Source organism: Sinohyriopsis cumingii, unplaced genomic scaffold (assembly GCF_028554795.1).
Source record: "Sinohyriopsis cumingii isolate HCF-2022 unplaced genomic scaffold, ASM2855479v2 utg001742l, whole genome shotgun sequence".
Lineage (NCBI taxonomy): Eukaryota > Metazoa > Mollusca > Bivalvia > Unionida > Unionidae > Sinohyriopsis > Sinohyriopsis cumingii.
In genome coordinates this window covers 669,913-693,705 of record NW_028316042.1, presented here as the reverse complement: position 1 = coordinate 693,705, position 23,793 = coordinate 669,913, and the positions used below count along the sequence as shown (strand labels likewise).

At 37.7% G+C, this 23,793-nt stretch overlaps 1 protein-coding gene across 2 annotated transcripts in view; it reads left to right on the top strand.

The window, feature by feature from the left end:
* Positions 1-23,793, top strand: part of LOC149771676 (uncharacterized) — a 69,617-nt gene that overhangs the window by 15,375 nt on the left and 30,449 nt on the right. For both annotated transcript variants that reach the window (XR_016418191.1, XM_089948259.1), the window contains exons 5-9: positions 2,090-2,265; positions 6,330-6,505; positions 10,750-10,925; positions 15,170-15,345; positions 19,590-19,765. The gene's annotated coding sequence lies outside the window, so the exon portion shown is untranslated. The remainder of the gene's footprint in view (positions 1-2,089; positions 2,266-6,329; positions 6,506-10,749; positions 10,926-15,169; positions 15,346-19,589; positions 19,766-23,793) is intronic.

Here is a 23,793-nt window from a genome sequence, read left to right as displayed (position 1 = left end):
TTCCTTCTTTCGTTCCTTTTATTCATTCATTCATTCATTCATTCATTCATTCAGCTAGTCTAGTAAGTCCTGTCTTGTCATGTCATGTTATTTTAATTTTGATTTTTTTAATCTTTATTTATTTTGCTTTTTAATTTCTTTATTTGTGTCTTCATATTCAGAGAAAACTGTTTCGACCTCTCCATAGGTCTCATCAGGTGGTAGTAAGTAACACAACTGCACATAACATGCGTTGTGTTACCTACGGATTTCCCCACTACAGTTTTCCCTTCTGTACAATGTGTTATTCATGGTGTATTTGAGCGCTTTCATTTTGCACATGGAATTAAGATAACTTTCTGTCTGCAGTGTCCATTGGCTCCTGCTAAACCTTTGCATAGGAGTGATCGCCCTTGGTATCTAGCAGTCCTTTGCAGTAGTCAGACTTCCTATTGCCTTGCTGTGTCCTGTACCTCAGATGGGCCTGTATCATATTTCCTCGTCTTGCTAAAATACGTTTCCTGGTTTTGGGATGCTTTTGATACAACTGATGGTAAGTGCAGTCTTTATCCATTGTCTCCAGTGATCTCAGAGTCCTTGTTGAAAGTTTACCTCCCAAGTGTGTCACTTTTTTTTTCAGTGATGATCCCAGGCTGTTATTGAGTCTGTGTATTGTTGAATGCACTCTTGCCTCAAAGTTTCTGGAATAGTTCACATTCTTAGGTAATGAAACACTGATTGATCTGTTCACTGCCTCACATTTCTGTGTGTTTGTGTTCAGTCGCAATCTTTCTACAACATCACAGGAGAGTTTCATTTTCAGAACTTCTAGCAGGATGTTCTTATCATTTTCTGTCATGTTGAGATGAGTCATTTGATGAGGGCCCAGGTATGCTGATCGCATCCACCAGCTGTTAGTACTTCCTCCCCCACAGACCTTTGAATAATGCTGGCATTTGGAGCAGTCCCCTGAATAACAGCGCAGAGTGGCATCCAATACTTGGGGAAGTTGACATTTAATTTTTTTAACATCACCACTATTGTCCTCCATCATTTGTTTGAAGATTAAACCGCAACGTGCTTTAATGTCTTGGCTGAAAATTTTCTGTTTGAGCCTTTTTCTTTCTCTTGTTCTTATTCCTGGAAACATGTTTTCACTAAATATTGCAGAATTACACCGTTTGAACTGTAAACGACCCAAATGGATGGGATCCGACAGTCTTTCTACTTTCCACATTGGATGCAGAATGGTATAAGCATTTTGGAAGCCAGCAGCAGCCTGTGCATCTCCATCTGTTGTTGCATGTCTGATGAGAATCTCTTGCAGAACAAATTTTTGTCCCATTTCTCTTGCCATTTCATACTCTGAATGTGGTTCAACTGGTGACAGATTTGCTGTGCAGTCAACATGGCCTCCTGGACATTTCACATCAAAACCTTTTCCCTTCAGCCATGCTCCAGTCCAACACAGCTTGTTTTCTATTGTAGTTCCCACAATGTATTGCTTCTCTGTAACAGTTTCGCAGGCAATTCCAACAGCTTGTGATGAACTTTGACCAGGTTTCTTTTCATGTCCAAAGCTAATGGCATTGTATCTCGCATCAAAAGCAACATTTATTTGCTCAGGATGCTGAACACCACGCATAACATTAACTTGTCTGACTAGTTTCAGCTTCTCTGTCATGTCCATTTCATTCAGCTCCACAGTTGCTTTGCCTACAAGGTTGGAGGCCCTTTGCATAGATGTTCTGCTAGGTGGCGCAATGTCAGTGGCTGCAAGCAAGTATCTAGCCCTGGTGTTGCCCATTGGTGTATCTTGTAATCCAGCTTGAAACATCATATTTACAGCAGCAGGATTTGGCCCAGGTTTATTTGTTTTTATCTCATCATACAACTTATACTCTGGTGACTTAAAGCTGCAGTTTTTACACATCATAGTATGCTTCCAAGCAAGTCCCCATTTTATTTCATTAGCAATTTGGAACTCTGGTCTACCACATATGTTGACTTGATTGCCATGGCGATGAATGATATCATTCCACATTTCAACATTTTTTTTCATACAGATCATACGTGTCCCATCATGCTCATTCAAATTTGTCTCTTTCAGGTCCAGTTTTGCTTTGGATGATGGTTGTAGAATGTTTGCAGTCCCAGGTGTGCCATTACAGTCTGGTGCCTGAACTGACTTGAGACCCCCATTTGTCGGCTTTGTCACTGCTGTGAGAGAGAACTTGTCTGCATCCATTCTTCTTGTCACTGGAACAGATGCAGCACTGGAACTTGGTAGAGTATTATCAGTCAGATATGTGACTCCTTTGTTATGTGGAATATATCCAGGTTTAAAAAAAGTTGTCTTCCTCTTCTTGTACCCTTTCATGGTTTCAGTTACGATAACTGCATGTAAAATACAAGAATCATCCTCTCTCTCTCACTTATATAGTTAGGAGAAGGCATGCTAGCTTGGTTTCAGAGAACTTCACCAACTCTTCAATACTACTGGAAGCCTGACATCTGAAGACTCCTCCCCTTCATGGGTGGAAATGATGTCATGTACTTGGTTAGACCTAGCTTGCGTATTTAGATGCTACCAGATTTCAGGTGTTACCTTTCATTGACAAGCTTTGGTTTAATTGCTTCACACCTGATAAGGAAAACCATTGATGTTTATGACAAAGGATTGGAGAGACTTTGCCATAGAACAAAATTTGTCAACTTCAGGTTTTAAAATTTCATTAAAATTTAAGTTAAATTTAAATTTTCATATCAAAATATGTATGATTTTTTAAAATTGAATTTTCTAAGAAAGTTAAACAGTCTAGTTTAATTTCTAGTAATTTCCAGATTGGTGTTAGAACTAAAAACTAATTACAGTTTATTTGAAGTGTTTATCTTGATTAGCAAAATCACAATTAAACTTTAAGTTTTGTGCATTTTTGAAATTCGGCCATTTGGAATTGAGTTGTGTCTGTGTTACAGTGGTGTCGGCTAAAAGCCTGTATCTGTCCTATTCATGGATGAAAGTCCTTAAAACTTTGCAGCAGCATTTAAGAGACATTGATTTGATCATGGATGGAAGTTTTATCCATGGAGGTGAAATTGTCTAACCCTGTCAGGAATCGGTTCACAATTAATACTTCCAGTTCAGTACCCACGAATGTAGTTCTAGTCTATTTTTAGAACATTTTTTCCTCTCTCATTTTGGTGGTGATAGAAGAGTTTTATTTATGCATTTTTGGTAGGGATTTAAAGGTAACTGTTTATTCTTCATAATATGAGCTCAGGGTGTTGTTGTATGTGTGTATTTCGGCGACAGTGCACAGTGAGTAATAAGGCCTTGGTGATGCTCCGGAAGTGAAATGTGTGTTCTGTGTACATGGTGATGTGTTGACAGTTCAGCATCTAAAAAAAGAGCAGGTCAACCTTTGACGAGAACTTCACCGTGAAGTCATCTTTGAAGGTAGTTTAGATTAGCATATGATTTGTATTGATTGTCACACAGTGGAAAGGTCAGTACTGAGAAACCAATGTAGATAACATATAGTAAAATTAATTGTGTCCTATGTCCTGTCAGGGAAGCATTGATTCAACTTTAAATTGCTATAATATTTTTATTATTAATGATAGACACATGAGATTTTCACACCTTGTGTATATTGACTGTAGCAATCCGAAAATATAATTAAAATTTTAAAAAATTAATTAATTTTTTTTTTAAATTAATTTTAAAAAATTTAAAAATTAAAAAAAAAAATTCCCTATAAATTCACAGAAATGGTATCTGTTGGAGATGACACTAATTATTATTAGCAGCAATGTATTCCTACAACATATTGAAGTTGCAATGGAGGATTTTTTTGAAAGCCTGTCAGCAAAAATTTCATTGAATTCTGTAATAGCACATAATAGTGTTTGTAAAATATGGACAGGAAATGTAACAGCCAATGGATTATATGGCCTATTGTCATATAAGGATCCCACAACAAACACGTGGAAGAAAAAACATGTTCACAGACTGGCACTGATGGTGAAGTTGAGAAGTCTGACTATACCAAAGGAGCTAGATGCATCCCATTTATGCCATAATAGTCTGTGTGTGAATGTGGATCATCTGGTTCTAGAGCGTCATTCCATTAATAATAATAGACAGTATTGCAAAGGTTATGGTCATTGCATTGGCCATGGTGACTATCCTGACTGCATGTTAAAGTTGAAATTGTAATATGGAATAAATTCAGGTATCATGATATATCCTTTACACCCACCCACATCCATATCAATGTATGTCTGGCATGGAAGGAAGGAAGGAAGGATGGATGGATGGATGGATGGATGTATGTATGTGTTGAGTAACAAGGAGAAAGGAAAGAGTGTGGTCTTTATTTTAGTAGACCATGCTGGTATGACAGTGCTTTCTTAAATACATTCTTTCCTTCCTTCCTTCCTTCTTTCGTTCCTTTTATTCATTCATTCATTCATTCATTCATTCATTCATTCATTCATTCATTCATTCATTCATTCATTCATTCATTCAGCTAGTCTAGTAAGTCCTGTCTTGTCATGTCATGTTATTTTAATTTTGATTTTTTTAATCTTTATTTATTTTGCTTTTTAATTTCTTTATTTGTGTCTTCATATTCAGAGAAAACTGTTTTGACCTCTCCATAGGTCTCATCAGGTGGTAGTAAGTAACACAACTGCACATAACATGCGTTGTGTTACCTACGGATTTCCCCACTACAGTTTTCCCTTCTGTACAATGTGTTATTCATGGTGTATTTGAGCGCTTTCATTTTGCACATGGAATTAAGATAACTTTCTGTCTGCAGTGTCCATTGGCTCCTGCTAAACCTTTGCATAGGAGTGATCGCCCTTGGTATCTAGCAGTCCTTTGCAGTAGTCAGACTTCCTATTGCCTTGCTGTGTCCTGTACCTCAGATGGGCCTGTATCATATTTCCTCGTCTTGCTAAAATACGTTTCCTGGTTTTGGGATGCTTTTGATACAACTGATGGTAAGTGCAGTCTTTATCCATTGTCTCCAGTGATCTCAGAGTCCTTGTTGAAAGTTTACCTCCCAAGTGTGTCACTTTTTTTTTCAGTGATGATCCCAGGCTGTTATTGAGTCTGTGTATTGTTGAATGCACTCTTGCCTCAAAGTTTCTGGAATAGTTCACATTCTTAGGTAATGAAACACTGATTGATCTGTTCACTGCCTCACATTTCTGTGTGTTTGTGTTCAGTCGCAATCTTTCTACAACATCACAGGAGAGTTTCATTTTCAGAACTTCTAGCAGGATGTTCTTATCATTTTCTGTCATGTTGAGATGAGTCATTTGATGAGGGCCCAGGTATGCTGATCGCATCCACCAGCTGTTAGTACTTCCTCCCCCACAGACCTTTGAATAATGCTGGCATTTGGAGCAGTCCCCTGAATAACAGCGCAGAGTGGCATCCAATACTTGGGGAAGTTGACATTTAATTTTTTTAACATCACCACTATTGTCCTCCATCATTTGTTTGAAGATTAAACCGCAACGTGCTTTAATGTCTTGGCTGAAAATTTTCTGTTTGAGCCTTTTTCCTTCTCTTGTTCTTATTCCTGGAAACATGTTTTCACTAAATATTGCAGAATTACACCGTTTGAACTGTAAACGACCCAGATGGATGGGATCCGACAGTCTTTCTACTTTCCACATTGGATGCAGAATGGTATAAGCATTTTGGAAGCCAGCAGCAGCCTGTGCATCTCCATCTGTTGTTGCATGTCTGATGAGAATCTCTTGCAGAACAAATTTTTGTCCCATTTCTCTTGCCATTTCATACTCTGAATGTGGTTCAACTGGTGACAGATTTGCATTTGCTCAGGATGCTGAACACCACGCATAACATTAACTTGTCTGACTAGTTTCAGCTTCTCTGTCATGTCCATTTCATTCAGCTCCACAGTTGCTTTGCCTACAAGGTTGGAGGCCCTTTGCATAGATCTTCTGCTAGGTGGCGCAATGTCAGTGGCTGCAAGCAAGTATCTAGTCCTGGTGTTGCCCATTGGTGTATCTTGTAATCCAGCTTGAAACATCATATTTACAGCAGCAGGATTTGGCCCAGGTTTATTTGTTTTTATCTCATCATACAACTTATACTCTGGTGACTTAAAGCTGCAGTTTTTACACATCATAGTATGCTTCCGAGCAAGTCCCCATTTTATTTCATTAGCAATTTGGAACTCTGGTCTACCACATATGTTGACTTGATTGCCATGGCGATGAATGATATCATTCCACATTTCAACATTTTTTTTCATACAGATCATACGTGTCCCATCATGCTCATTCAAATTTGTCTCTTTCAGGTCCAGTTTTGCTTTGGATGATGGTTGTAGAATGTTTGCAGTCCCAGGTGTGCCATTACAGTCTGGTGCCTGAACTGACTTGAGACCCCCATTTGTCGGCTTTGTCACTGCTGTGAGAGAGAACTTGTCTGCATCCATTCTTCTTGTCACTGGAACAGATGCAGCACTGGAACTTGGTAGAGTATTATCAGTCAGATATGTGACTCCTTTGTTATGTGGAATATATCCAGGTTTAAAAAAAGTTGTCTTCCTCTTCTTGTACCCTTTCATGGTTTCAGTTACGATAACTGCATGTAAAATACAAGAATCATCCTCTCTCTCTCACTTATATAGTTAGGAGAAGGCATGCTAGCTTGGTTTCAGAGAACTTCACCAACTCTTCAATACTACTGGAAGCCTGACATCTGAAGACTCCTCCCCTTCATGGGTGGAAATGATGTCATGTACTTGGTTAGACCTAGCTTGCGTATTTAGATGCTACCAGATTTCAGGTGTTACCTTTCATTGACAAGCTTTGGTTTAATTGCTTCACACCTGATAAGGAAAACCATTGATGTTTATGACAAAGGATTGGAGAGACTTTGCCATAGAACAAAATTTGTCAACTTCAGGATTTAAAATTTCATTAAAATTTAAGTTAAATTTAAATTTTCATATCAAAATATGTATGATTTTTTAAAATTGAATTTTCTAAGAAAGTTAAACAGTCTAGTTTAATTTCTAGTAATTTCCAGATTGGTGTTAGAACTAAAAACTAATTACAGTTTATTTGAAGTGTTTATCTTGATTAGCAAAATCACAATTAAACTTTAAGTTTTGTGCATTTTTGAAATTCGGCCATTTGGAATTGAGTTGTGTCTGTGTTAAAGTGGTGTCAGCTAAAAGCCTGTATCTGTCCTATTCATGGATGAAAGTCCTTAAAACTTTGCAGCAGCATTTAAGAGACATTGATTTGATCATGGATGGAAGTTTTATCCATGGAGGTGAAATTGTCTAACCCTGTCAGGAATCGGTTCACAATTAATACTTCCAGTTCAGTACCCACGAATGTAGTTCTAGTCTATTTTTAGAACATTTTTTCCTCTCTCATTTTGGTGGTGATAGAAGAGTTTTATTTATGCATTTTTGGTAGGGATTTAAAGGTAACTGTTTATTCTTCATAATATGAGCTCAGGGTGTTGTTGTATGTGTGTATTTCGGCGACAGTGCACAGTGAGTAATAAGGCCTTGGTGATGCTCCGGAAGTGAAATGTGTGTTCTGTGTACATGGTGATGTGTTGACAGTTCAGCATCTAAAAAAAGAGCAGGTCAACCTTTGACGAGAACTTCACCGTGAAGTCATCTTTGAAGGTAGTTTAGATTAGCATATGATTTGTATTGATTGTCACACAGTGGAAAGGTCAGTACTGAGAAACCAATGTAGATAACATATAGTAAAATTAATTGTGTCCTATGTCCTGTCAGGGAAGCATTGATTCAACTTTAAATTGCTATAATATTTTTATTATTAATGATAGACACATGAGATTTTCACACCTTGTGTATATTGACTGTAGCAATCCGAAAATATAATTAAAATTTTAAAAAATTAATTAATTTTTTTTTAAAATTAATTTTAAAAAATTTAAAAATTAAAAAAAAAAATTCCCTATAAATTCACAGAAATGGTATCTGTTGGAGATGACACTCATTATTATTAGCAGCAATGTATTCCTACACCATATTGAAGTTGCAATGGAGGATTTTTTTGAAAGCCTGTCAGCAAAAATTTCATTGAATTCTGTAATAGCACATAATAGTGTTTGTAAAATATGGACAGGAAATGTAACAGCCAATGGATTATATGGCCTATTGTCATATAAGGATCCCACAACAAACACGTGGAAGAAAAAACATGTTCACAGACTGGCACTGATGGTGAAGTTGAGAAGTCTGACTATACCAAAGGAGCTAGATGCATCCCATTTATGCCATAATAGTCTGTGTGTGAATGTGGATCATCTGGTTCTAGAGCGTCATTCCATTAATAATAATAGACAGTATTGCAAAGGTTATGGTCATTGCATTGGCCATGGTGACTATCCTGACTGCATGTTAAAGTTGAAATTGTAATATGGAATAAATTCAGGTATCATGATATATCCTTTACACCCACCCACATCCATATCAATGTATGTCTGGCATGGAAGGAAGGAAGGAAGGATGGATGGATGGATGGATGGATGTATGTATGTGTTGAGTAACAAGGAGAAAGGAAAGAGTGTGGTCTTTATTTTAGTAGACCATGCTGGTATGACAGTGCTTTCTTAAATACATTCTTTCCTTCCTTCCTTCCTTCTTTCGTTCCTTTTATTCATTCATTCATTCATTCATTCATTCATTCAGCTAGTCTAGTAAGTCATGTCTTGTCATGTCATGTTATTTTAATTTTGATTTTTTTAATCTTTATTTATTTTGCTTTTTAATTTCTTTATTTGTGTCTTCATATTCAGAGAAAACTGTTTCGACCTCTCCATAGGTCTCATCAGGTGGTAGTAAGTAACACAACTGCACATAACATGTGTTATGTTACCTACGGATTTCCCCACTACAGTTTTCCCTTCTGTACAATGTGTTATTCATGGTGTATTTGAGCGCTTTCATTTTGCACATGGAATTAAGATAACTTTCTGTCTGCAGTGTCCATTGGCTCCTGCTAAACCTTTGCATAGGAGTGATCGCCCTTGGTATCTAGCAGTCCTTTGCAGTAGTCAGACTTCCTATTGCCTTGCTGTGTCCTGTACCTCAGATGGGCCTGTATCATATTTCCTCGTCTTGCTAAAATACGTTTCCTGGTTTTGGGATGCTTTTGATACAACTGATGGTAAGTGCAGTCTTTATCCATTGTCTCCAGTGATCTCAGAGTCCTTGTTGAAAGTTTACCTCCCAAGTGTGTCACTTTTTTTTTCAGTGATGATCCCAGGCTGTTATTGAGTCTGTGTATTGTTGAAAGCACTCTTGCCTCAAAGTTTCTGGAATAGTTCACATTCTTAGGTAATGAAACACTGATTGATCTGTTCACTGCCTCACATTTCTGTGTGTTTGTGTTCAGTCGCAATCTTTCTACAACATCACAGGAGAGTTTCATTTTCAGAACTTCTAGCAGGATGTTCTTATCATTTTCTGTCATGTTGAGATGAGTCATTTGATGAGGGCCCAGGTATGCTGATCGCATCCACCAGCTGTTAGTACTTCCTCCCCCACAGACCTTTGAATAATGCTGGCATTTGGAGCAGTCCCCTGAATAACAGCGCAGAGTGGCATCCAATACTTGGGGAAGTTGACATTTAATTTTTTTAACATCACCACTATTGTCCTCCATCATTTGTTTGAAGATTAAACCGCAACGTGCTTTAATGTCTTGGCTGAAAATTTTCTGTTTGAGCCTTTTTCCTTCTCTTGTTCTTATTCCTGGAAACATGTTTTCACTAAATATTGCAGAATTACACCGTTTGAACTGTAAACGACCCAAATGGATGGGATCCGACAGTCTTTCTACTTTCCACATTGGATGCAGAATGGTATAAGCATTTTGGAAGCCAGCAGCAGCCTGTGCACCTCCATCTGTTGTTGCATGTCTGATGAGAATCTCTTGCAGAACAAATTTTTGTCCCATTTCTCTTGCCATTTCATACTCTGAATGTGGTTCAACTGGTGACAGATTTGCTGTGCAGTCAACATGGCCTCCTGGACATTTCACATCAAAACCTTTTCCCTTCAGCCATGCTCCAGTCCAACACAGCTTGTTTTCTATTGTAGTTCCCACAATGTATTGCTTCTCTGTAACAGTTTCGCAGGCAATTCCAACAGCTTGTGATGAACTTTGACCAGGTTTCTTTTCATGTCCAAAGCTAATGGCATTGTATCTCGCATCAAAAGCAACATTTATTTGCTCAGGATGCTGAACACCACGCATAACATTAACTTGTCTGACTAGTTTCAGCTTCTCTGTCATGTCCATTTCATTCAGCTCCACAGTTGCTTTGCCTACAAGGTTGGAGGCCCTTTGCATAGATGTTCTGCTAGGTGGCGCAATGTCAGTGGCTGCAAGCAAGTATCTAGCCCTGGTGTTGCCCATTGGTGTATCTTGTAATCCAGCTTGAAACATCATATTTACAGCAGCAGGATTTGGCCCAGGTTTATTTGTTTTTATCTCATCATACAACTTATACTCTGGTGACTTAAAGCTGCAGTTTTTACACATCATAGTATGCTTCCAAGCAAGTCCCCATTTTATTTCATTAGCAATTTGGAACTCTGGTCTACCACATATGTTGACTTGATTGCCATGGCGATGAATGATATCATTCCACATTTCAACATTTTTTTTCATACAGATCATACGTGTCCCATCATGCTCATTCAAATTTGTCTCTTTCAGGTCCAGTTTTGCTTTGGATGATGGTTGTAGAATGTTTGCAGTCCCAGGTGTGCCATTACAGTCTGGTGCCTGAACTGACTTGAGACCCCCATTTGTCGGCTTTGTCACTGCTGTGAGAGAGAACTTGTCTGCATCCATTCTTCTTGTCACTGGAACAGATGCAGCACTGGAACTTGGTAGAGTATTATCAGTCAGATATGTGACTCCTTTGTTATGTGGAATATATCCAGGTTTAAAAAAAGTTGTCTTCCTCTTCTTGTACCCTTTCATGGTTTCAGTTACGATAACTGCATGTAAAATACAAGAATCATCCTCTCTCTCTCACTTATATAGTTAGGAGAAGGCATGCTAGCTTGGTTTCAGAGAACTTCACCAACTCTTCAATACTACTGGAAGCCTGACATCTGAAGACTCCTCCCCTTCATGGGTGGAAATGATGTCATGTACTTGGTTAGACCTAGCTTGCGTATTTAGATGCTACCAGATTTCAGGTGTTACCTTTCATTGACAAGCTTTGGTTTAATTGCTTCACACCTGATAAGGAAAACCATTGATGTTTATGACAAAGGATTGGAGAGACTTTGCCATAGAACAAAATTTGTCAACTTCAGGTTTTAAAATTTCATTAAAATTTAAGTTAAATTTAAATTTTCATATCAAAATATGTATGATTTTTTAAAATTGAATTTTCTAAGAAAGTTAAACAGTCTAGTTTAATTTCTAGTAATTTCCAGATTGGTGTTAGAACTAAAACCTAATTACAGTTTATTTGAAGTGTTTATCTTGATTAGCAAAATCACAATTAAACTTTAAGTTTTGTGCAGTTTTGAAATTCGGCCATTTGGAATTGAGTTGTGTCTGTGTTACAGTGGTGTCGGCTAAAAGCCTGTATCTGTCCTATTCATGGATGAAAGTCCTTAAAACTTTGCAGCAGCATTTAAGAGACATTGATTTGATCATGGATGGAAGTTTTATCCATGGAGGTGAAATTGTCTAACCCTGTCAGGAATCGGTTCACAATTAATACTTCCAGTTCAGTACCCACGAATGTAGTTCTAGTCTATTTTTAGAACATTTTTTCCTCTCTCATTTTGGTGGTGATAGAAGAGTTTTATTTATGCATTTTTGGTAGGGATTTAAAGGTAACTGTTTATTCTTCATAATATGAGCTCAGGGTGTTGTTGTATGTGTGTATTTCGGCGACAGTGCACAGTGAGTAATAAGGCCTTGGTGATGCTCCGGAAGTGAAATGTGTGTTCTGTGTACATGGTGATGTGTTGACAGTTCAGCATCTAAAAAAAGAGCAGGTCAACCTTTGACGAGAACTTCACCGTGAAGTCATCTTTGAAGGTAGTTTAGATTAGCATATGATTTGTATTGATTGTCACACAGTGGAAAGGTCAGTACTGAGAAACCAATGTAGATAACATATAGTAAAATTAATTGTGTCCTATGTCCTGTCAGGGAAGCATTGATTCAACTTTAAATTGCTATAATATTTTTATTATTAATGATAGACACATGAGATTTTCACACCTTGTGTATATTGACTGTAGCAATCCGAAAATATAATTAAAATTTTAAAAAATTAATTAATTTTTTTTTAAAATTAATTTTAAAAAATTTAAAAATTAAAAAAAAAAATTCCCTATAAATTCACAGAAATGGTATCTGTTGGAGATGACACTCATTATTATTAGCAGCAATGTATTCCTACACCATATTGAAGTTGCAATGGAGGATTTTTTTGAAAGCCTGTCAGCAAAAATTTCATTGAATTCTGTAATAGCACATAATAGTGTTTGTAAAATATGGACAGGAAATGTAACAGCCAATGGATTATATGGCCTATTGTCATATAAGGATCCCACAACAAACACGTGGAAGAAAAAACATGTTCACAGACTGGCACTGATGGTGAAGTTGAGAAGTCTGACTATACCAAAGGAGCTAGATGCATCCCATTTATGCCATAATAGTCTGTGTGTGAATGTGGATCATCTGGTTCTAGAGCGTCATTCCATTAATAATAATAGACAGTATTGCAAAGGTTATGGTCATTGCATTGGCCATGGTGACTATCCTGACTGCATGTTAAAGTTGAAATTGTAATATGGAATAAATTCAGGTATCATGATATATCCTTTACACCCACCCACATCCATATCAATGTATGTCTGGCATGGAAGGAAGGAAGGAAGGATGGATGGATGGATGGATGGATGTATGTATGTGTTGAGTAACAAGGAGAAAGGAAAGAGTGTGGTCTTTATTTTAGTAGACCATGCTGGTATGACAGTGCTTTCTTAAATACATTCTTTTCTTCCTTCCTTCCTTCTTTCGTTCCTTTTATTCATTCATTCATTCATTCATTCATTCATTCAGCTAGTCTAGTAAGTCCTGTCTTGTCATGTCATGTTATTTTAATTTTGATTTTTTTAATCTTTATTTATTTTGCTTTTTAATTTCTTTATTTGTGTCTTCATATTCAGAGAAAACTGTTTCGACCTCTCCATAGGTCTCATCAGGTGGTAGTAAGTAACACAACTGCACATAACATGCGTTGTGTTACCTACGGATTTCCCCACTACAGTTTTCCCTTCTGTACAATGTGTTATTCATGGTGTATTTGAGCGCTTTCATTTTGCACATGGAATTAAGATAACTTTCTGTCTGCAGTGTCCATTGGCTCCTGCTAAACCTTTGCATAGGAGTGATCGCCCTTGGTATCTAGCAGTCCTTTGCAGTAGTCAGACTTCCTATTGCCTTGCTGTGTCCTGTACCTCAGATGGGCCTGTATCATATTTCCTCGTCTTGCTAAAATACGTTTCCTGGTTTTGGGATGCTTTTGATACAACTGATGGTAAGTGCAGTCTTTATCCATTGTCTCCAGTGATCTCAGAGTCCTTGTTGAAAGTTTACCTCCCAAGTGTGTCACTTTTTTTTTCAGTGATGATCCCAGGCTGTTATTGAGTCTGTGTATTGTTGAATGCACTCTTGCCTCAAAGTTTCTGGAATAGTTCACATTCTTAGGTAATGAAACACTGATTGATCTGTTCACTGCCTCACATTTCTGTGTGTTTGTGTTCAGTCGCAATCTTTCTACAACATCACAGGAGAGTTTCATTTTCAGAACTTCTAGCAGGATGTTCTTATCATTTTCTGTCATGTTGAGATGAGTCATTTGATGAGGGCCCAGGTATGCTGATCGCATCCACCAGCTGTTAGTACTTCCTCCCCCACAGACCTTTGAATAATGCTGGCATTTGGAGCAGTCCCCTGAATAACAGCGCAGAGTGGCATCCAATACTTGGGGAAGTTGACATTTAATTTTTTTAACATCACCACTATTGTCCTCCATCATTTGTTTGAAGATTAAACCGCAACGTGCTTTAATGTCTTGGCTGAAAATTTTCTGTTTGAGCCTTTTTCTTTCTCTTGTTCTTATTCCTGGAAACATGTTTTCACTAAATATTGCAGAATTACACCGTTTGAACTGTAAACGACCCAAATGGATGGGATCCGACAGTCTTTCTACTTTCCACATTGGATGCAGAATGGTATAAGCATTTTGGAAGCCAGCAGCAGCCTGTGCACCTCCATCTGTTGTTGCATGTCTGATGAGAATCTCTTGCAGAACAAATTTTTGTCCCATTTCTCTTGCCATTTCATACTCTGAATGTGGTTCAACTGGTGACAGATTTGCTGTGCAGTCAACATGGCCTCCTGGACATTTCACATCAAAACCTTTTCCCTTCAGCCATGCTCCAGTCCAACACAGCTTGTTTTCTATTGTAGTTCCCACAATGTATTGCTTCTCTGTAACAGTTTCGCAGGCAATTCCAACAGCTTGTGATGAACTTTGACCAGGTTTCTTTTCATGTCCAAAGCTAATGGCATTGTATCTCGCATCAAAAGCAACATTTATTTGCTCAGGGTGCTGAACACCACGCATAACATTAACTTGTCTGACTAGTTTCAGCTTCTCTGTCATGTCCATTTCATTCAGCTCCACAGTTGCTTTGCCTACAAGGTTGGAGGCCCTTTGCATAGATGTTCTGCTAGGTGGCGCAATGTCAGTGGCTGCAAGCAAGTATCTAGCCCTGGTGTTGCCCATTGGTGTATCTTGTAATCCAGCTTGAAACATCATATTTACAGCAGCAGGATTTGGCCCAGGTTTATTTGTTTTTATCTCATCATACAACTTATACTCTGGTGACTTAAAGCTGCAGTTTTTACACATCATAGTATGCTTCCAAGCAAGTCCCCATTTTATTTCATTAGCAATTTGGAACTCTGGTCTACCACATATGTTGACTTGATTGCCATGGCGATGAATGATATCATTCCACATTTCAACATTTTTTTTCATACAGATCATACGTGTCCCATCATGCTCATTCAAATTTGTCTCTTTCAGGTCCAGTTTTGCTTTGGATGATGGTTGTAGAATGTTTGCAGTCCCAGGTGTGCCATTACAGTCTGGTGCCTGAACTGACTTGAGACCCCCATTTGTCGGCTTTGTCACTGCTGTGAGAGAGAACTTGTCTGCATCCATTCTTCTTGTCACTGGAACAGATGCAGCACTGGAACTTGGTAGAGTATTATCAGTCAGATATGTGACTCCTTTGTTATGTGGAATATATCCAGGTTTAAAAAAAGTTGTCTTCCTCTTCTTGTACCCTTTCATGGTTTCAGTTACGATAACTGCATGTAAAATACAAGAATCATCCTTTCTCTCTCACTTATATAGTTAGGAGAAGGCATGCTAGCTTGGTTTCAGAGAACTTCACCAACTCTTCAATACTACTGGAAGCCTGACATCTGAAGACTCCTCCCCTTCATGGGTGGAAATGATGTCATGTACTTGGTTAGACCTAGCTTGCGTATTTAGATGCTACCAGATTTCAGGTGTTACCTTTCATTGACAAGCTTTGGTTTAATTGCTTCACACCTGATAAGGAAAACCATTGATGTTTATGACAAAGGATTGGAGAGACTTTGCCATAGAACAAAATTTGTCAACTTCAGGTTTTAAAATTTCATTAAAATTTAAGTTAAATTTAAATTTTCATATCAAAATATGTATGATTTTTTAAAATTGAATTTTCTAAGAAAGTTAAACAGTCTAGTTTAATTTCTAGTAATTTCCAGATTGGTGTTAGAACTAAAACCTAATTACAGTTTATTTGAAGTGTTTATCTTGATTAGCAAAATCACAATTAAACTTTAAGTTTTGTGCAGTTTTGAAATTCGGCCATTTGGAATTGAGTTGTGTCTGTGTTACAGTGGTGTCGGCTAAAAGCCTGTATCTGTCCTATTCATGGATGAAAGTCCTTAAAACTTTGCAGCAGCATTTAAGAGACATTGATTTGATCATGGATGGAAGTTTTATCCATGGAGGTGAAATTGTCTAACCCTGTCAGGAATCGGTTCACAATTAATACTTCCAGTTCAGTACCCACGAATGTAGTTCTAGTCTATTTTTAGAACATTTTTTCCTCTCTCATTTTGGTGGTGATAGAAGAGTTTTATTTATGCATTTTTGGTAGGGATTTAAAGGTAACTGTTTATTCTTCATAATATGAGCTCAGGGTGTTGTTGTATGTGTGTATTTCGGCGACAGTGCACAGTGAGTAATAAGGCCTTGGTGATGCTCCGGAAGTGAAATGTGTGTTCTGTGTACATGGTGATGTGTTGACAGTTCAGCATCTAAAAAAAGAGCAGGTCAACCTTTGACGAGAACTTCACCGTGAAGTCATCTTTGAAGGTAGTTTAGATTAGCATATGATTTGTATTGATTGTCACACAGTGGAAAGGTCAGTACTGAGAAACCAATGTAGATAACATATAGTAAAATTAATTGTGTCCTATGTCCTGTCAGGGAAGCATTGATTCAACTTTAAATTGCTATAATATTTTTATTATTAATGATAGACACATGAGATTTTCACACCTTGTGTATATTGACTGTAGCAATCCGAAAATATAATTAAAATTTTAAAAAATTAATTAATTTTTTTTTAAAATTAATTTTAAAAAATTTAAAAATTAAAAAAAAAAAATCCCTATAAATTCACAGAAATGGTATCTGTTGGAGATGACACTCATTATTATTAGCAGCAATGTATTCCTACACCATATTGAAGTTGCAATGGAGGATTTTTTTGAAAGCCTGTCAGCAAAAATTTCATTGAATTCTGTAATAGCACATAATAGTGTTTGTAAAATATGGACAGGAAATGTAACAGCCAATGGATTATATGGCCTATTGTCATATAAGGATCCCACAACAAACACGTGGAAGAAAAAACATGTTCACAGACTGGCACTGATGGTGAAGTTGAGAAGTCTGACTATACCAAAGGAGCTAGATGCATCCCATTTATGCCATAATAGTCTGTGTGTGAATGTGGATCATCTGGTTCTAGAGCGTCATTCCATTAATAATAATAGACAGTATTGCAAAGGTTATGGTCATTGCATTGGCTATGGTGACTATCCTGACTGCATGTTAAAGTTGAAATTGTAATATGGAATAAATTCAGGTATCATGATATATCCTTTACACCCACCCACATCCATATCAATGTATGTCTGGCATGGAAGGAAGGAAGGAAGGATGGATGGATGGATGGATGGATGTATGTATGTGTTGAGTAACAAGGAGAAAGGAAAGAGTGTGGTCTTTATTTTAGTAGACCATGCTGGTATGACAGTGCTTTCTTAAATACATTCTTTCCTTCCTTCCTTCCTTCTTTCGTTCCTTTTATTCATTCATTCATTCATTCATTCATTCATTCAGCTAGTCTAGTAAGTCCTGTCTTGTCATGTCATGTTATTTTAATTTTGATTTTTTTAATCTTTATTTATTTTGCTTTTTAATTTCTTTATTTGTGTCTTCATATTCAGAGAAAACTGTTTCGACCTCTCCATAGGTCTCATCAGGTGGTAGTAAGTAACACAACTGCACATAACATGCGTTGTGTTACCTACGGATTTCCCCACTACAGTTTTCCCTTCTGTACAATGTGTTATTCATGGTGTATTTGAGCGCTTTCATTTTGCACATGGAATTAAGATAACTTTCTGTCTGCAGTGTCCATTGGCTCCTGCTAAACCTTTGCATAGGAGTGATCGCCCTTGGTATCTAGCAGTCCTTTGCAGTAGTCAGACTTCCTATTGCCTTGCTGTGTCCTGTACCTCAGATGGGCCTGTATCATATTTCCTCGTCTTGCTAAAATACGTTTCCTGGTTTTGGGATGCTTTTGATACAACTGATGGTAAGTGCAGTCTTTATCCATTGTCTCCAGTGATCTCAGAGTCCTTGTTGAAAGTTTACCTCCCAAGTGTGTCACTTTTTTTTTCAGTGATGATCCCAGGCTGTTATTGAGTCTGTGTATTGTTGAATGCACTCTTGCCTCAAAGTTTCTGGAATAGTTCACATTCTTAGGTAATGAAACACTGATTGATCTGTTCACTGCCTCACATTTCTGTGTGTTTGTGTTCAGTCGCAATCTTTCTACAACATCACAGGAGAGTTTCATTTTCAGAACTTCTAGCAGGATGTTCTTATCATTTTCTGTCATGTTGAGATGAGTCATTTGATGAGGGCCCAGGTATGCTGATCGCATCCACCAGCTGTTAGTACTTCCTCCCCCACAGACCTTTGAATAATGCTGGCATTTGGAGCAGTCCCCTGAATAACAGCGCAGAGTGGCATCCAATACTTGGGGAAGTTGACATTTAATTTTTTTAACATCACCACTATTGTCCTCCATCATTTGTTTGAAGATTAAACCGCAACGTGCTTTAATGTCTTGGCTGAAAATTTTCTGTTTGAGCCTTTTTCTTTCTCTTGTTCTTATTCCTGGAAACATGTTTTCACTAAATATTGCAGAATTACACCGTTTGAACTGTAAACGACCCAAATGGATGGGATCCGACAGTCTTTCTACTTTCCACATTGGATGCAGAATGGTATAAGCATTTTGGAAGCCAGCAGCAGCCTGTGCATCTCCATCTGTTGTTGCATGTCTGATGAGAATCTCTTGCAGAACAAATTTTTGTCCCATTTCTCTTGCCATTTCATACTCTGAATGTGGTTCAACTGGTGACAGATTTGCTGTGCAGTCAACATGGCCTCCTGGACATTTCACATCAAAACCTTTTCCCTTCAGCCATGCTCCAGTCCAACACAGCTTGTTTTCTATTGTAGTTCCCACAATGTATTGCTTCTCTGTAACAGTTTCGCAGGCAATTCCAACAGCTTGTGATGAACTTTGACCAGGTTTCTTTTCATGTCCAAAGCTAATGGCATTGTATCTCGCATCAAAAGCAACATTTATTTGCTCAGGATGCTGAACACCACGCATAACATTAACTTGTCTGACTAGTTTCAGCTTCTCTGTCATGTCCATTTCATTCAGCTCCACAGTTGCTTTGCCTACAAGGTTGGAGGCCCTTTGCATAGATGTTCTGCTAGGTGGCGCAATGTCAGTGGCTGCAAGCAAGTATCTAGCCCTGGTGTTGCCCATTGGTGTATCTTGTAATCCAGCTTGAAACATCATATTTACAGCAGCAGGATTTGGCCCAGGTTTATTTGTTTTTATCTCATCATACAACTTATACTCTGGTGACTTAAAGCTGCAGTTTTTACACATCATAGTATGCTTCCAAGCAAGTCCCCATTTTATTTCATTAGCAATTTGGAACTCTGGTCTACCACATATGTTGACTTGATTGCCATGGCGATGAATGATATCATTCCACATTTCAACATTTTTTTTCATACAGATCATACGTGTCCCATCATGCTCATTCAAATTTGTCTCTTTCAGGTCCAGTTTTGCTTTGGATGATGGTTGTAGAATGTTTGCAGTCCCAGGTGTGCCATTACAGTCTGGTGCCTGAACTGACTTGAGACCCCCATTTGTCGGCTTTGTCACTGCTGTGAGAGAGAACTTGTCTGCATCCATTCTTCTTGTCACTGGAACAGATGCAGCACTGGAACTTGGTAGAGTATTATCAGTCAGATATGTGACTCCTTTGTTATGTGGAATATATCCAGGTTTAAAAAAAGTTGTCTTCCTCTTCTTGTACCCTTTCATGGTTTCAGTTACGATAACTGCATGTAAAATACAAGAATCATCCTCTCTCTCTCACTTATATAGTTAGGAGAAGGCATGCTAGCTTGGTTTCAGAGAACTTCACCAACTCTTCAATACTACTGGAAGCCTGACATCTGAAGACTCCTCCCCTTCATGGGTGGAAATGATGTCATGTACTTGGTTAGACCTAGCTTGCGTATTTAGATGCTACCAGATTTCAGGTGTTACCTTTCATTGACAAGCTTTGGTTTAATTGCTTCACACCTGATAAGGAAAACCATTGATGTTTATGACAAAGGATTGGAGAGACTTTGCCATAGAACAAAATTTGTCAACTTCAGGTTTTAAAATTTCATTAAAATTTAAGTTAAATTTAAATTTTCATATCAAAATATGTATGATTTTTTAAAATTGAATTTTCTAAGAAAGTTAAACAGTCTAGTTTAATTTCTAGTAATTTCCAGATTGGTGTTAGAACTAAAAACTAATTACAGTTTATTTGAAGTGTTTATCTTGATTAGCAAAATCACAATTAAACTTTAAGTTTTGTGCATTTTTGAAATTCGGCCATTTGGAATTGAGTTGTGTCTGTGTTAAAGTGGTGTCAGCTAAAAGCCTGTATCTGTCCTATTCATGGATGAAAGTCCTTAAAACTTTGCAGCAGCATTTAAGAGACATTGATTTGATCATGGATGGAAGTTTTATCCATGGAGGTGAAATTGTCTAACCCTGTCAGGAATCGGTTCACAATTAATACTTCCAGTTCAGTACCCACGAATGTAGTTCTAGTCTATTTTTAGAACATTTTTTCCTCTCTCATTTTGGTGGTGATAGAAGAGTTTTATTTATGCATTTTTGGTAGGGATTTAAAGGTAACTGTTTATTCTTCATAATATGAGCTCAGGGTGTTGTTGTATGTGTGTATTTCGGCGACAGTGCACAGTGAGTAATAAGGCCTTGGTGATGCTCCGGAAGTGAAATGTGTGTTCTGTGTACATGGTGATGTGTTGACAGTTCAGCATCTAAAAAAAGAGCAGGTCAACCTTTGACGAGAACTTCACCGTGAAGTCATCTTTGAAGGTAGTTTAGATTAGCATATGATTTGTATTGATTGTCACACAGTGGAAAGGTCAGTACTGAGAAACCAATGTAGATAACATATAGTAAAATTAATTGTGTCCTATGTCCTGTCAGGGAAGCATTGATTCAACTTTAAATTGCTATAATATTTTTATTATTAATGATAGACACATGAGATTTTCACACCTTGTGTATATTGACTGTAGCAATCCGAAAATATAATTAAAATTTTAAAAAATTAATTAATTTTTTTTTAAAATTAATTTTAAAAAATTTAAAAATTAAAAAAAAAAATTCCCTATAAATTCACAGAAATGGTATCTGTTGGAGATGACACTCATTATTATTAGCAGCAATGTATTCCTACACCATATTGAAGTTGCAATGGAGGATTTTTTTGAAAGCCTGTCAGCAAAAATTTCATTGAATTCTGTAATAGCACATAATAGTGTTTGTAAAATATGGACAGGAAATGTAACAGCCAATGGATTATATGGCCTATTGTCATATAAGGATCCCACAACAAACACGTGGAAGAAAAAACATGTTCACAGACTGGCACTGATGGTGAAGTTGAGAAGTCTGACTATACCAAAGGAGCTAGATGCATCCCATTTATGCCATAATAGTCTGTGTGTGAATGTGGATCATCTGGTTCTAGAGCGTCATTCCATTAATAATAATAGACAGTATTGCAAAGGTTATGGTCATTGCATTGGCCATGGTGACTATCCTGACTGCATGTTAAAGTTGAAATTGTAATATGGAATAAATTCAGGTATCATGATATATCCTTTACACCCACCCACATCCATATCAATGTATGTCTGGCATGGAAGGAAGGAAGGAAGGATGGATTGATGGATGGATGTATGTATATGTTGAGTAACAAGGAGAAAGGAAAGAGTGTGGTCTTTATTTTAGTAGACCATGCTGGTATGACAGTGCTTTCTTAAATACATTCTTTCCTTCCTTCCTTCCTTCTTTCGTTCCTTTTATTCATTCATTCATTCATTCATTCATTCATTCATTCATTCATTCATTCAGCTAGTCTAGTAAGTCATGTCTTGTCATGTCATGTTATTTTAATTTTGATTTTTTTAATCTTTATTTATTTTGCTTTTTAATTTCTTTATTTGTGTCTTCATATTCAGAGAAAACTGTTTCGACCTCTCCATAGGTCTCATCAGGTGGTAGTAAGTAACACAACTGCACATAACATGCGTTGTGTTACCTACGGATTTCCCCACTACAGTTTTCCCTTCTGTACAATGTGTTATTCATGGTGTATTTGAGCGCTTTCATTTTGCACATGGAATTAAGATAACTTTCTGTCTGCAGTGTCCATTGGCTCCTGCTAAACCTTTGCATAGGAGTGATCGCCCTTGGTATCTAGCAGTCCTTTGCAGTAGTCAGACTTCCTATTGCCTTGCTGTGTCCTGTACCTCAGATGGGCCTGTATCATATTTCCTCGTCTTGCTAAAATACGTTTCCTGGTTTTGGGATGCTTTTGATACAACTGATGGTAAGTGCAGTCTTTATCCATTGTCTCCAGTGATCTCAGAGTCCTTGTTGAAAGTTTACCTCCCAAGTGTGTCACTTTTTTTTTCAGTGATGATCCCAGGCTGTTATTGAGTCTGTGTATTGTTGAATGCACTCTTGCCTCAAAGTTTCTGGAATAGTTCACATTCTTAGGTAATGAAACACTGATTGATCCGTTCACTGCCTCACATTTCTGTGTGTTTGTGTTCAGTCGCAATCTTTCTACAACATCACAGGAGAGTTTCATTTTCAGAACTTCTAGCAGGATGTTCTTATCATTTTCTGTCATGTTGAGATGAGTCATTTGATGAGGGCCCAGGTATGCTGATCGCATCCACCAGCTGTTAGTACTTCCTCCCCCACAGACCTTTGAATAATGCTGGCATTTGGAGCAGTCCCCTGAATAACAGCGCAGAGTGGCATCCAATACTTGGGGAAGTTGACATTTAATTTTTTTAACATCACCACTATTGTCCTCCATCATTTGTTTGAAGATTAAACCGCAACGTGCTTTAATGTCTTGGCTGAAAATTTTCTGTTTGAGCCTTTTTCCTTCTCTTGTTCTTATTCCTGGAAACATGTTTTCACTAAATATTGCAGAATTACACCGTTTGAACTGTAAACGACCCAAATGGATGGGATCCGACAGTCTTTCTACTTTCCACATTGGATGCGGAATGGTATAAGCATTTTGGAAGCCAGCAGCAGCCTGTGCATCTCCATCTGTTGTTGCATGTCTGATGAGAATCTCTTGCAGAACAAATTTTTGTCCCATTTCTCTTGCCATTTCATACTCTGAATGTGGTTCAACTGGTGACAGATTTGCATTTGCTCAGGATGCTGAACACCACGCATAACATTAACTTGTCTGACTAGTTTCAGCTTCTCTGTCATGTCCATTTCATTCAGCTCCACAGTTGCTTTGCCTACAAGGTTGGAGGCCCTTTGCATAGATGTTCTGCTAGGTGGCGCAATGTCAGTGGCTGCAAGCAAGTATCTAGTCCTGGTGTTGCCCATTGGTGTATCTTGTAATCCAGCTTGAAACATCATATTTACAGCAGCAGGATTTGGCCCAGGTTTATTTGTTTTTATCTCATCATACAACTTATACTCTGGTGACTTAAAGCTGCAGTTTTTACACATCATAGTATGCTTCCAAGCAAGTCCCCATTTTATTTCATTAGCAATTTGGAACTCTGGTCTACCACATATGTTGACTTGATTGCCATGGCGATAAATGATATCATTCCACATTTCAACATTTTTTTTCATACAGATCATACGTGTCCCATCATGCTCATTCAAATTTGTC